This window comes from Grammomys surdaster, unplaced genomic scaffold (assembly GCF_004785775.1).
Source record: "Grammomys surdaster isolate TR1022 unplaced genomic scaffold, NIH_TR_1.0 611, whole genome shotgun sequence".
Lineage (NCBI taxonomy): Eukaryota > Metazoa > Chordata > Mammalia > Rodentia > Muridae > Grammomys > Grammomys surdaster.
This window is the reverse complement of record NW_021605030.1, coordinates 19,202-19,673: the sequence shown is the minus strand read 5'-3', so window position 1 is coordinate 19,673 and position 472 is coordinate 19,202.

Genomic DNA, 472 nt, shown 5'->3' with positions numbered 1-472 from the left:
GTACATTCCTTAGTCAGAGGACACTAGCTGGATTAACATTCAGAGGAAGAAGGGAGAGGCTGATTAACATTCCTCAGACCATAGGGGAGGGAACACACCTGCAGGTGAGGAGGGCCCAGAGCAAGTAGATACATTCCAGGAATCAGGAACCTGGGCCCTTAACATAATAAACCTGGGCAAACGGAAGACACTCCTTGTCATAATCTGAGTCACCTAGGACCCGGACCTGGAAAGGTCAGACTTTGTGGGTTGCCCTCATGAATTCTGTATAAGTACTGTTCCCAGTTTTTGTTCAGGGTTCTCTTGCCTGCATGCGAGAGAGTCCTAGTGCACTAGTTTCATTAAACCTCATGTTATTACAGCGAGTCCCATCCATGTGTCTCTGTGGGAGTACATCTCCTGGTTTTGGATCATAGAGTCCAACATTTGGAGGTCCCACCAAGACAGTTGCTATCTCCGACCCCACAGCTCC